The sequence below is a fragment of the Neopsephotus bourkii genome, unplaced genomic scaffold (genome assembly GCF_033783945.1).
Source record: "Neopsephotus bourkii isolate Nb327-2 ecotype Australia unplaced genomic scaffold, CSIRO-AGI_Nbou_v1 NB_1630, whole genome shotgun sequence".
NCBI classification, from domain to species: Eukaryota; Metazoa; Chordata; class Aves; order Psittaciformes; family Psittacidae; genus Neopsephotus; species Neopsephotus bourkii.
Window position 1 is genome coordinate 5,569,328 of NW_026902105.1, and position 12,725 is coordinate 5,582,052.

Sequence of the window (12,725 nt, forward strand, 5' to 3'; positions counted from 1 at the left end):
ATGTTTAGTTGCACATCAAAGAAACTTCAAAATCTGTTGCTGTTACACTGAAATAGGATGCAACAAGATGCTTGACATAGGCTATCATGTCTGTTGTAGTAAAAAACGTAAGGGAGCATGGAGTGAGCTCAGATAATAAGATTGCATTTTTCTAAATTGCAAACTCCAGTATAATTTCCCCAGTGATCTGACATTCTGTAGTGTCAGACTGAAGTTAAAAGGATGCTTCTTATTTTGACTTCTCAAATGAAATATTTTGGTGTTAAGGAAAACTGTTCTGCAAGTGATAATTTCATGTAGTGAATGGTAGTGAGCAGCAGCTCAGCATGGGCACTGTTGTGCTGCCATTGACAATGTTATGCAGTTGTACAGTCCCCGGAGCATGCGTGCAGTCCCCCATGGCAAGTAGCATGTTTGCAGGGAAAGGGTAGGAGTCAACCTGGCCTGACAATATTCCCAGTAGGAACTTTGGGTGTTGCCACCCTGTTTGTGAGGGTAAGAGAATTTACACAGTATGGACACAGACAACGCAGTGCCTGTTGGGTCTGAAGCTGACAAGCAGATGATGGTCTAGTTTGAGTACTAGACAGGAAGAGCCACTCTACCTCACGGGAACTAAATAACTTTACTATCTTCTATTTATGACTCCTCTTGGCCAAAGGTAGTAATTCATCTTTCTATCCAATCTCCAAACTCATAGTTGTTCTCTGCCTGTAGTCTGGTCCTTCACATACAGATCTAAAACTGGACTTGTGTAATAGAAAGATGGTCTGTTTTCTTGACTGAAAATATATGGACTAATAAAAGATACTACTTCTCCCTAGAAAATGTTATTCTGCTATTATAAAAAAGAGGAAAATACTATATGCAGATTCATATTTTTCAGAAAACAAGTGTTTTAATATTGTTTGCAGGTTGTGCTGTTCACCACAAGCTAATAAAAGGACAAGAGAAACAAGCAGTAAAATGCAAAGGAAGAAGACCAACTGAACATGGTTAAAAAAAACACTATAGAAGGGGGAAATGCCATGTAATTGTCCCAGTAACTAATTACAGTTTTGAAAGTGCTTTTCTCAAAGTTTCCCAGTTTGTGCTGAAGTGCTATTAAAATTCTTCCTACCACCAAATCCATCAAACATAAGCATATGCTTGGTGACTTCTTGTGCTTAACACCTTTGCAGAGCAACACTGGCTAATGAATTAGAACTTTCTCTTTGAATAAGGAAGTGTACATATACACTCTCATTTCAGTGAGACAAATCCCCTTCCCTTTGCACCCCATAGGTCAAGCTCACAACTCCTCCAATTCCTGACTCTGGTACAAAATCCTATCACTGGTGTCCTGTTTTCTGCCAAGGAGCCCACAGCACAACCCCACCCTGATCATGCACATCAGCTCCCAAGGCTGTGATCCCTCACTGCAGGGAGGGCATCACCACCACCTACATGGAGACAGCGCCTGTGTCTAGAATGTTCCCCTCCCTCCCGTTCCCCCATGCCAAGTGCCATGGGGATAGAAGATGAGATGAAAGAGGAGTCATGATGCTACCAGGAATGGTAGCACCATTCATCAGGTGCCTAAAGCAAACAACAGATAAACTCTGTCTTTTGTTAAAACGTACGGTGAAATCTGGAATAGGGGGCTGTTTATTGCTCTTACCCCCGTAGTAAGACATCACAGACTTTTGAAGCCTGGTGGGATGTTAGTCCTAAACGCTAGTCTTATTCTGGAGATAACTATCACACTAAGAGAAGACATTAGGATGAATTCCCTCTTCCCACTTAATGAAAGCTGTCGGAAGTCACATCTTTCTGATTATGTTTTAGCAAAAAAGATGAATTTCTGTCAATTTTCAGGAATTTAATCTCTAAGACTGTGCCAGAAGCAGCAAGTCAACATGAATGAATTATATACACAGTGGGGAATAAAAGACTGAATGGAAAAATATCTCAAATGAGAAAATTAGTTAATTCCTTCTATTTCAGTACTCAAAAGACGTTCTTTGAAGTGATATCCCTCAGTAAACCCCAGTGAAAATACTGGGTATGTAGGAGACCTGTCCCAGCAAGGTTGCTAAGTGCAGATTTGTTTAATCCGCATACATGAGAGAAATGAACAACAGGTAACCTCTGATCTCTGCAGCAGGATTCAATCTCCAGACTTCTGAGTGATGATGTTTTTTCTTTAGTCCCTTGTGAGAAAGATTTTAATTTTTATTTCTCCACTTTCTCTTCCCCCCTGAGGATGGTGTCTAATGCACCCCTTCCCTTTTGCTCTAGGCCATTTATTATCCCATAACTCAAGCTGCTCCTCATCTTGACTGCACTTAGTGCCACAGCACAGGCAGAGTAAGGCTGAGGCTGTGCCTGTGGTGAAGGCAGACAACACATTTATAACAAGACACGCAGGTAGTTTCTGCATTCACCCTCAACCCCAAACTGGAGCTGCTGGCATGAGGAGGGCTGCAGTGACCTGGCTGCCTATGTCCCTGTGCCCCACACTACAGGGTAGGGTCCTCCTCCAAGGCATTGCTACAGGTCTCCAGGGTGGAGGAAGCCCTATCTGTGCTGTGATACTACAGAAATCAGCTGCTCAGGGGACTATCCTGGTGTCAGATGGAGCAGTTGTATTTGCACACAGGTTATTATTGTGGTTAAAATTTTCAGTCTCCTTGGTGCCTTTGGATTATGTCCAGCAGAAAATGTCCCCCTGTATGTACCTTCATGTTCAGAAAAGTTTCCAATACCTAAAGAGGCTATGCAGAGTGTTTTTGTATGTCCTGGGTTCTATTTCACATATTTTCCAGAGTTCTTTATTTGTTGTTTCCCCAGGTTATGTGGCTGGAACATGCTAGGCTATGAATTGCAACATGTGTGTCTGATCTACAGGTGCTTTGCATTGGCAGGGGCTGTGTTTTTATGAGGTTTCAGTACTGAAAATCTGCAAAGCTCCTTTGGGAAAGGAGTAATAGAAGCTGATCACTGATACAGCTACTGCTGCTGCTTATTTTCCCCAGGTAGCAAGTCTATAAAAGAGAAACAAGAACTGGTGTGAGTACTCTCACTAATTAAACTATAAATCACTGTAAAGCAGGGTGTTACTGTGTCATCTTTTATACAATGACTAAGGGATTTAAAACTTAATTTTTGTGACATCGAGAATGTCACATGAATCATCCCCTGGCAGCATAACTGAGAGCTGTACCAATCACATCCACCATTGCTACCACCTTCAGAATGCAATTTTCAGAGTCCCTCATTTGAGAAAATTAATTGAAAATTAATTGAAATTAACGGAAAACTAGAGTCACATTTTACTGCTCAGGAAAGGAAATGTAAGGCAAAAACACTTTCAGCTTCTACATCTGTTACCACCAATTCCATCAAACAATAGAAATGGATCAAAAACTGATTTGAGATTTTCTGAGTGTCAGAACTTGGTTGAAAGATACGGTATTACTTCCTTTTGCATAGAGCAGTTATTCCTACAGTTGATCCAGCTGGTAGTAGAAGTCAAAGAAAGAGTGAAAGGTTTGTGTAGTGTAGCATTTGCCTTTCAGGATGAGAAGTTTCAGAAATGCAAGGGGTGGAGCAAAGGAAACAAGAAGCTTGCACTGCACTGTGTCTCCTTTAATAACACCACATAAAATCAGAGGATAAAGCTTGATAAGAAATATGTATTAATCTAAATTCTATATCAAGAACATGGTTCAGAACTTGCAAACTTACTCTGAGGAAACAAGAGTCTCTGAACCTAGCTCCCCAAGGCCTTAATGATACCAGAGTCTGTCTTCAAGCACTTCAAGCTCCTTTTCCCTCCCTTCAGCTGCTACCAATTTTTTAATAGCTCGGCATGTCCAGGAGCATCCCTGATTATACACAGGCTGTTTCTGTTGCAGGCTCGTTCACAACAAACAGCAGATGCACTCTGAGCAAAACATCTGGAAAGTTCAGAAATTGCATTCTGCAAGTAACACGTTTTAGTACCTCAAAAATGTAAAGTATAAAGATAAACTGAAAATTTAGAATTGTTAGTACCGTCTACAATGTCAGACCCTGTACTTGCCTTCAAGTGCAGAGCAGTGATGAATTGTCCCAGACAACGAAATGGATGTAGTGACAGAGTGCGCATTAGACCTGGTAGGAGGTGGATTTAGCCTCAGGACTTAAAAGCGTTACTCACTTCTACAGAATAACTCCCAGTGAGTAATAAAATAAAGAGTACATGAGTGAGGAAATCCATCAAGTACTTGCAGTAGTTCTGTCTTTCATGACAATACTGAGGAAGCGGATACTGTATGCTTCACACTACACTTTGTATAATAGTTATGACTCATGGTTACATTGAGAAAAAGGTGTTGTGGATAAAGATCTAGGAGTTACTTTGTCCTGTAAGTTAAAGTTAGTGTTTTGCTAAGTATTTTGCTTTTAAATAGAATGAAAAAGAAAGATTATGAATATAAAGAGCATATCACTCATTTGAAAGAGTCACCTGCCAGTACTGCAAGCCCTGAGGATGCAATAAAGCTGTATTAAGTCTTATATATTGTGTATGGAATTTGTTTAGTTCATCTTTCTTGCCTATCCCCTCCTCTCAAGGTACTTGAACTTTGCCCAGTTGTGATGATTTATAGTCATCTACAGGTGGTGAGTTTGCTCCAGCATATAGAGCTGAGCAGCAGAGGCACTGAAGTGCCACCTGACTATGAGGCTTGCCTTACAGCAAGAAGGGTCTCAGAGAGGCTGTGCTACCAAAGAAGACATAGTCTAATGATGTGAACCCTACACCTGATGGAGACTCAGGTGGGACATCCTGGGGATCACTTGTGTGTTTATGTGGGACAAGGATAGTTATACACATTTCCCTGCTATATCCCAGGATGGAGAAGCTGAGATGTTCAAGCAGGCCCAACAGAACTTCATGAAGAAGGACTGACTTCTGGAAATTGCAAAGAATTTCTGATGTTTAATCAATTTAAAAATAGAAGTGATGGAAGCTGTCAGCTATGTCAGGACCTACCAAGTGGTAGAGGAGCATGCTCTAGTGGTAATGTGGAGAGCTAACAAGGAGTCCTAGACACATCTCAGTACCTTTCTGACATGTGAGGTTCTATAGAGAAAAAAATAAGCCTTGACTTTTTCTAGTTTTGAGGAACACGTTCTTTAACTGTAAAGGCATCAGTATTTATCTGATTTTTCAGACAGAAAGAACCAGCAGCTTCAAACACCTACCTTTCTTTTCATCATTTACATTTTGAGATGCTAAAATGTGAGCAGTAAAAGAATTTAAGAGATCAGATCCCACATCCTCCCACAGAAAAGTAGAAGCCTGTGTTCCATAGACAGAGTCTAACTTGTTTCCAAAACAAAAATCTGTAACTAAATTTGAACTTTTGAAGACCCTTAATGGAGGCAGCACTGAATGCAGCACTAAATGCCAACTGGAATTTCTAGTGTCATTTCTAGAACATTTAGAATTATGGTGTGATTGCCTATAACAAATTCAACCTCAACAGATTAATCTCCTACAGCAAAAACTACTGCAGCTTTCTCTACAACAGAGCCAACATATTTAAGTCTCCATGATGTAGCATCAAATGTGCCAGAGGACATCCAGTCTCTTGAGAAGAGGAAGTAGGCCTTCATGTCTGGCATTTTCAAATCAAGGATTTGCCCTAAGTTTATTGCAAATGTAATCTTTCTGCATTAGAACTAGAAACTCTTCCTAACTGGATGAGTTCAAAGAGAATCAAAAGCTACAGAACGATTCTGTTTGGGTGCCTAATCAGAACTGCGGACTATCTGGTTGCTTAGAGCTAGGCACACTTTCATGTTCAGCTGAATAATTAAAATTGAATATTCTCCTGCAGAAAACAAGATACTCAGGGCCTAATTTGCAAAATGTTTAAGTATTATCAGCTTGAAGACTCTGTCAAGCTAGAGAGGAAGCACTAAAGAGCCCACAAGTATCTAGGCTTTAAGTTAGGATTTGGTTTCCCTCATCAGAAGTTTAGCTTTACAAGGAAACCAAAGCTGGGGGAAGATGTCTGTTGAATAGTGTCTCTGCTTCCCAGAGACCCCATCTGTTTCAGCCAGGAAGGATTACAAATAAATCCATATGATCCAGGTGCACTTGCTTCAGTCATAATAAATAGCAGAGTAATGGTGGACTTGGTAATTTTTATCAGCAATGCCTGGTAGTTGTGAATTGCTTTTCAATTCTGAGTCTTTTACAAGACTAATTTATCATCACTGGGCAGCAAGTATTAAGGTTGTCCCATGAACTGGGCTCTAAAAGTGGCTTCCTTTCAGAGTCTGAGCATGTATGACTCCAGAGTAATCTCCCTCTGACTCTCCAGCTTCAAGTACAGGACTTTTGATTGACATGTTCAGATCCAAAAATTAAGTGAGATTTAAAGCAGAACTAGATATCCAAAATGTCTGACTCCCAGAACTACACAGGGAAGTTTATACACCTACCATTTAACATTTTCCTACGATCTAAACAACTTAATAGGCTGCGTGGTGTCAGATCATACTAGGGTGCAGTGCTAAAATACCCAGACTGGTGGCAAATGTCATTCAGATAGATATAGTAGCTTCAAGTAGGTTCTTTATGCAGAATCACACATAGAGTAACATGGATGCATACCATGGATATACCTGTGGTATTTTCTGTTCTAGAGCTTGATTTTTTTTAAGTCAGCTTGGCTATCTGTGCCTGGCACTTGTCTCTGTGTTGACATAAACACGCTAATTTAAATAAAAATCCCCTTTTCTCAGGATTATGGGAGATGATCTGCATATTCTTACCCTACTGCAGTGCTAACCCCCTTTTCCCTGCTGTGTGAAGCATGCTGAGGTTCAAACAATTTCCAGGTTAATCTGCTGACCAAGATAAAATAAGACACTTCCCCCTCAAATTCCCATCCTTGAGAGAAAATTGTGTTGCCAATTATCATTTCTGAAAGGCAGGAAAAGCTGACTTCAGGATAAACATTGTCAAAACAGAATACATGAGCTTTAGGGAGCTTTAGGGGCAAGAAGAAATGTAGATGCCGGATGTATCTTCATTAAACAAAAAGGGAGTAAAACACTCACACATGTGGCATAATCCCCACAGATGTTGATGAGACAAAGATTTTTCCCATGGCAGTGGCATTCGACTTTCACTGGATTGAGAGCAAGAGGCTCTGTGGGTTTATGAGTGAACAGGTAATAGAATTTACAACTATGAACACAGTTTTATTCAAATGCCATTATAAGGATCCCTGTATAAAGAACTGTGGCTGGTTACTTTGAAACAGCTTAGCACTTTAAAAAGACAGCTTTTTATACTGCTTCCTCTCTGTTTCAACCTTTGTTGATTCAGATCTTTTCGTGTATAAAGATCCAGGAGGAACAAGAGAAACTAGATACGATGCCTATCTTTTACTAGAAGGGAAGAAGGTGGCACTGGAAATTATAGATATCACCAGATAACAAAACAGGAACCAAAATGCTTCTGTAAAAAGTCATTTAGGAGAAAAAAAAAGAGCTACATTTATGTCTGAAATTCAGAAGTGTTTTTGACGCTGTCTAGAATGATGTCCTCATTAACCAGCCAAGGATTTTGATTCTAGAAGGAACAACATAATGTAATACAAAATTAATTGAAAAGCTTCTTCCCTCATGAGCAACCTCCAGTGTCTCAGCAACATTAGGAATGCCTCAGCTAAAACACTGTCTGCTTTTAGACCCTGAACTTTTAGAAAGATGTAGACAAATCAAGAATCTGAGTAGAGTGCTAGCAATGACAAGAGCTTAAAAACCAGGGACCCATAAGGAGAGGTGGAACAAATTGAGATTTGATGTAGAGAAAGCTAGATTTAAATATAACAATATAATTATCTTCCTATCTATCATCTGCAGGGGTACTAGCATCAGAGTGTGTTGAACATGACAAAAATTATCCTCATTTCCATCAGAGATGCTCTACGTGGGCTATTTTTGAGCATAATTTTTAAGTTAACAAAACACTGTAACTGACCCGCAGGGAGGATTTTAAATCTGCACCAGAGATTAAATACACATTTGCAATAGACTGTACATACATTCAGTAGTTATACTAGTAGAGGGATCTTCAGCTACAGGCTCTAGAGAATTTATTAAAATAGGCCAAGTTACTCTGATGGAAGGCTGTCTGCATTTATGTATTTTTCTCAGCCATATTTTTTCCTTCATGTGTGGCACCAAGCAGCTTTATTTGACTTGGGAATCAGTCCAGCTATAACGCACTGAGCTGATTTTGTGTCTGTGATGTAATAGGAGCTCCTGAGGACCTGACGTTCATATTATATGAGAGCTTCTTTAGGACTAGCTCTAGTCTGGTCCCATGGACTGAATAGCAGTTCAAGCAGTTCAAGACTCAATAGCAGTTCAAGCACACCACGTGAGGTCCTGTAGCACAGCTGTGCTACAGATCTGAAATAAACCAGTCCTTTCCACGTTCACTCTATGGCGAGAACCAAACTGCATGCAGCAAATGGGGATAACCAAGACGTTCACTTCAGAAGACACAAAACATGAACATAGTTGCATGAGGATGATCAGGGGGCTGGAGCACCTCCCGTATGAAGACAGGCTGAGAAAGTTGGGGCTGTTGAGCCTGGAGAAGAGAAGGCTGCGTGGAGACCTCATAGCAGCCTTCCAGTATCTGAAGGGGGCCTCCTATAGGGATGCTGGGGATGGACTATTCATTAGGAACTGTAGTGACAGAACAAGGGGTAACAGATTCAAACTTAAACAGGGGAAGTTTAGATTGGATATAAGGAGGAAGTTCTTTACTGTAAGGGTGGCAAGGCAATGGAATGGGTTGCCCAAAGCTGTGAATGCTCCATCCTTGGCAGTGTTCAAGGCCAGGTTGAATGGAGTCTTGGGTGACATGGTTTAGTGTGAGGTGTCCCTGCCCATGGCAGGGGGGTTGAAACTAGATGATCTTAAGGTCCTTTCCAACCCTAACTATTCTATGATTCTATGATCTATTAATTCAGACTGGCTCCAGTGAATCTCTATACTGTACAGACACCACTAAAGATTCATGAAATCTTCAAGCTTTGAAACTGCTCCACATTGGATTGATGCACGTACTTGTCATATTTGACATTAAGGTTATTCTCCATTTCATTGATACTATGACCATAAGTATGACCACAGTAGCTCAGTTAAAAGTAGAAGTTATTTTTACTTAGGTGAACACCAAAATTTACCAACTATAACCATGAAGGAGTGCCCCTGTATTTCATCTCTGTTGATAACATTTTTTTCAAAGAAAATTTAGCATCACAAAAACAGAAAAAAAACCCAACCCTCAAACTATTAATAAATCTGGCAAGATCAGACTTATTCCTTTGAGTTCAAAATGCCATTTTTTAACAAGTATTTGATCTCTTTAGACAGAACATAAATATAAATGAAAGGGAATCTAAATGAATTTTCAGTTACATTTCAGTTACACTGTAAAAAGAGAAAACCACGGGTACTTAACTCAAATACAGATGTTAACTCAGGCACTTAAAAAAACAGATAGAGAACCTAAAAGAGTTTTAGTTTGGATCACAAGTTAGAGGTAGATCTCCCAATGGTCTTCACAATGGTTTGCATCCTGGAGGTTTTGTACTGTGCAGTCTAGAACACTTTTGGTAAAAGTAACCTGGAAACCCCTCCAATAGCAATCTTAACTGCAACCACTACTGGGCTGACCCAAGGCTGCCAAGACCACTGGTCCAAAAGAAAATCAGAAATAAATTAATATGCTTTTATCTCTTTATTCAGGTCCAAATGGGTCTTTTCTCTTTCAATACTGAAATAACTTCATACGTTAGTATAAATAATCCCCAAATTGCACTTCTGAAGATCTCATTTAGATCTGCCTAATCTGCACAGAGTTTTACTGTTTCAGTTGGTGCTTTAACAGGAAGCTCACTCTATAAAGTCCTTTATTACTTGAGTCACATACACCCGCTTGGTACATCAGATCCCAGTACTGTGCTTGCTGCAGTGCTCATTGAAATGTACTCTGTATAGAACATGCAGGAATAAAACAGAGCTGGTGTCCTGTTAACTGGGCAGCTGCTTCTGGATGAAAGCATCCTTGTAGCACAGAGCAACAGGAACCTGTGAAACAGATGATGGCAATTATATTTGGAACACTGGGGGTTTAGGGCTCAACTCTTATCACAGTGCATAAGCAAATTGTTGGGATGATATTGTATGACACTGCTGCTGGATCAGGCAATATCCAGTGTAATATAGCAATATCATGAAATTAATTATTCCATACATACTATGACTTTGTAATGTATTTTATAATGTATCTTTATTGTAAATCATATTCTTCTCACCCTCAGCAGTCATGCACAACAGGAAATTAAACAATATTAGCTCCTGATGCTTCTCTGCTTATTTACCTGTTAATTGAACAATAAACCATAGATGCTTGCAATTTTGTCTTCAAGTCTGCTCCAGAGGTGTTCTCCATTTAACTACCACTGTCACGTGCTTAAAATATGATGAAGTTGAGGATAAGAACAAAAAAAGGGACAAAGTAAGAAAATGATTGGTAACACAATGGAAGGCTCCAACCAGAAGTTGAGATCATTTATACAGGACAGCTTTTGAAAGTCATAAATATTTATGAATTTTTCTCAAACTCTACGTTTAGGTAATGAAGTTGTTGCCTTCCTCTGGCCTAGAGCCCAATTCTCCGACACAGATTTTACAAATACAGAAATTCCTGGAGGTATACCAGAATTGTGCAACAATTCTTGTGTTAGTTGTACATGATCTTCCCTGCACCTACACACTGTAACCCAGTGTCCCACGGGAAAGTGCTGTGCTATGCCTGACGTTTCTCCCAAAGAGGAATCACATGTGTCGCTACAATAGTAGGAATGCACCACAGTGCCTTTGTTAGGCTTGCATTTCCATTTCTCTGCCAGCACATCACTTTCTATTATACAAAAAGTCATATCACACAGACTATACTGCTAATTCAACTCATACCAATAAACCCCTATCATTGTTCCAACAATGATGCTTACACTGCACCAGAAGACATGGTGACCTTGAAGAATGTGAGAAGGTACTTGTCCAAAACCATGGGCTTTTGGATCTGTGGTAGCATGTTCTCATCAGCTGTGGTCAAACAATTAACAACTGTCAGAGGTTTTAAAGAATTCTAGAAGTTTCTGAACTTTAAACCTTCTCAGTGATTCTCCCTCTCTTGCTGTTACCAATGATCTCCACAAGAGAATCTGCAGGCTTCATTTTAAGCAGGTATCATTCAGTGACCTTAAGCTTCTCAGCTAGAGTCCATCAACAGCTCTTCATTCTCTGTTGTTTTTGTTTTGGGTGTTGGGTGGTTTGTTTTGGGGGTTTTTTTTTTTTGGTGGGGTTTGGGTGTTTGTGTGTTTTTTTTTGTTTGGTTGTTTGTTTGTTTTGTTTGTGTTTTTGGTGGTTGGTGGTGGTGTGGGGTGTGGGTGTTTTTGGGTGGTGTGTGGGTTTTTGTTGTTTGTTGTTGTGGGGTGTTTTGGGTGGGTGTGTGGGGTGGTGGTGTGGTTTTGTTGGTGGTGTTGTTGTTGTTTTTTTTGGTGTGGGTTTGTGTGTGTTGGTGTGTTTGGTTTGGGTTGGGGGGTGGGTGTGGGGGGGGTGGGGGTGGTTTTGTTGTGTGGGGGGTCCCACTCTCACACCCAGTAAATAAAGGCAAGCCATCTAAATTAAGAGTGCTTGGGCACTTCAGTGTGCGTTTTTTCTTCATTATGTTTAGCCAAGCCCTAATCAAAGCATAGGAACTGTTGGTTTCTAGTCCTTACCTGAAAATCCTGTTGCATTTCAGATGTGCCAGCATATACAACAGGGGGGATGGAGTTACATGTCTATGACAGAGGTTCTGCCCATGTGAGTTATTCCCCTTTTTGTTCTCAGTGTTACACGACATGTGTGAGTTCCTGCCCAGCTGAATCTTCTCCCATATGTGTGCCAACACACTGGCACAAAAGGTGAGTTTCATGCAGGCAGATCCACCTCCTGGGCTAGATTGGGCCTCAGGATATCTTATCAAATGAGGGGTTGCTAAGATTTCCACTTTACCAGCTGATAATTCAAGCCAGTTACAGCTAATCTGCACCATCACCCTTTTAAAAACTCACCTCCAGTACAAATCCATATCGTTCAGCAGCCCTTTCCATCCTCATCACTTCCACACTGTGTCTGCAAATTCAGTCACACTCAGGCCTGGACACAGACTGTGCCTCATTACTAAGGTTTTAGTGATACACACACTCTTGGAAACACACTGTTCCACACATTAAGAATAAGGAAATCAGTCTTGTTCCCCAGAAATTTCTGTGAGGGAATTCCTCATACTGGTGTGAGAGGAAGGTAGCTCTGACTGATACCTTTGCCTCAGTTGCAGTATTTTTAGGGGTTCTTTCCTTTTCCCAGCAGTTTATTTTGATAAAACTTGTAGAAAATCTATTTTGTGGGGTTCTTCATGTCTCTGTTGAACTGAAATCAGTCAACAGAGGAAACCAAGCAAAATTAAACTAACTTCTCATTCTGAGAGAGTAATCAAGCTGAGATTTACATTTCTTGAAAAGTATTTATCTCCCAAAAGTTCAGTGAGCAACAACTACAAATGGTACTTGAAAGCCATGTCACATTAAAGGATCAAAGGTTTCTCTTGT